At 62.3% G+C, this 1,937-nt stretch overlaps 1 pseudogene; it reads left to right on the top strand.

Annotated features, from left to right (window-relative positions):
- The first annotated feature begins 258 nt into the window (after positions 1-258).
- LOC145982631 (large subunit ribosomal RNA) lies at positions 259-1,654 on the top strand (annotated as a pseudogene).
- Positions 1,655-1,937: the final 283 nt, after the last annotated feature.

The following is a 1,937-nucleotide window of genomic DNA, read 5'->3' as shown; positions in this document are numbered from 1 at the left end:
TATCCCTGCAACGTTTGGTGAAGATCTGAGTATGTAGTTTTTGATCTTATCTGGAACCTCCTATCTGAAAATTTGAAAATTCTTCAAAAATTCGTCGAAAATCTTGACGGAAGGCGTAGAGGTCGCAGCAATGTGGCGTGCCTGGCAGTGTCCCCCCGTCTCCCCGGTCGTCCGGGGGGGTTCGCGGGGGGCGTACTGTGAGCCCCTGGCCCGTGCGGTGTTCAACGAGTGGCCCATCCGACCCGTCTTGAAACACGGACCAAGGAGTCTAGCGCGTGGGCGAGTCTAAGGGAATCACTAAACCCGAAGGCGCAGTCAAAGCGACTGGGACGATCGAGGTGACCCGGAGTCGCTCAACGAAGGGCCCTCGCGCAGTCCCGGGGCGATCCCCCACCTCCGGGTGCGGGGATCGTACCTAAGAGCCCACTCGCTGGGACCCGAAAGATGGTGAACTATGCTCGGCCAGGACGAATCCAGGGGAAACCCTGGTGGAAGTCCGAACCGCCTCTGACGTGCAAATCGACCGTCTGAGCTAAGCATAGTGGCGAAAGGCCAATCGAACCGTCTAGTAGCTGGTTCCCTCCGAAGTGTCCCTCAGGACAGCTGGCGCTCGCAAGGGGGGTCCATCCCGGTAAAGCGAATGACCGGGGGCCTCGGGGCCGAAACGGCCTCGACCCACTCTCAAACTCTGAACGGGATGGAGGTCCCGCTTGCCCCTAGGGCGAAGCGGGGCCTTCTTTTCAGGACCCGAGTGCTCAGTGGGCCGCTCCTGGTAAGCAGGACTGGCGCTGTGGGATGAACCAAACGCCGGGTTAAGGTGCCTGAATCGACGCTGCTCAAACCATGAAAGGCGTCGGTTGCTCAAGACAGCAGGGCGGTGGCCATGGAAGTCGTCATCCGCTAAGGAGTGTGTAACGACTCACCTGCCGAAGCAACCGGCCCTGAAAATGGATGGCAATCGAGCGTCGTGCCTATACCCGGCCGCCGCCGCAATGCTCCATGCATAGGCAACTATGTAAGAATGACGCGGCGGTGAGTAGGAGGGCGCGGCGGTGAGCGTGGAAGGGTCTGGGCGCGAGCCTGCCTGGAGCCGCCGTCGTTGCAGATCTTGGTGGTAGTAGCAAATAATCTGATGAGACCTCGCTGAGGTCAGACGTGGAGAAGGGTTCCGCCTCAACAGCAGTTGCAGGCGGGTGAGCCGGTCCTTAGACCGCGGAGAACTCCCACCGATGCGTCGGGTCAGTTTCGCGACTGTCACCGCACCTTCGGGTGTAGTGGTTAGCGCGACGCGCCGGCGTCTCGGCCGCGATCGAAAGGGAAGTGGGGTATCCAGCCCTCCGCCGCGTCTCGGGACCGGGAGTGCGTCGCGGGTTCCCTCGAAGTCCGTAAGTCCAGGTAACTGGTGGCACCAGGAGAATCCGTCGGGTCCCGGGGGCAGAGTTGTCTGTTCTGTCAGAGCGATCCCCTACGCTCCCCGGAATCTTCCCAGAAGGAGAAGGGGACACTGGGGAAAGCTAAGAGAACCGTAGTTGGGTGCGGTTTCCCCGGGTGCCCGTCGGACCTTGAAAATCTTGGTGGGAACAGCGCAGCAGAGTCCCGAGGCCTGGCCGTACCCGAATCCGCATCTGGCCTCCGAGGTAAAGAGCCTCTTGACGATAGACTAATGTGGGTAAGGGAAGTCGGCAATCTGGATCCGTACCTTCGGAACAAGGATTGGCTCTGAGGACCGGGGCCGGTCGGGGCCCGGGGGGCCACCGCGGGTTCGGTCCGGCGTGGGTCTTCGCGAGGGGCGGGCAGTTCCTGCTCGTCCCGAGCGTGGACCGCGCGTCGGACTTCCGCGAGCGTCCCTGGGCTCTCTGAGGGGAACGCACCGAACCCCTTGCCCCCCTCGGGGGCGCCGGGGGGAACGTGCCTCCCCTCGAGTCGGCCGCCGACGA

Source organism: Lepisma saccharinum, unplaced genomic scaffold, assembly GCF_977018435.1.
Source record: "Lepisma saccharinum unplaced genomic scaffold, izLepSacc3.1 HAP1_SCAFFOLD_266, whole genome shotgun sequence".
Classification (NCBI taxonomy): domain Eukaryota; kingdom Metazoa; phylum Arthropoda; class Insecta; order Zygentoma; family Lepismatidae; genus Lepisma; species Lepisma saccharinum.
The sequence above is the reverse complement of the archived record's forward strand: the minus strand, read 5'-3'. Positions and strand labels throughout refer to the sequence as shown.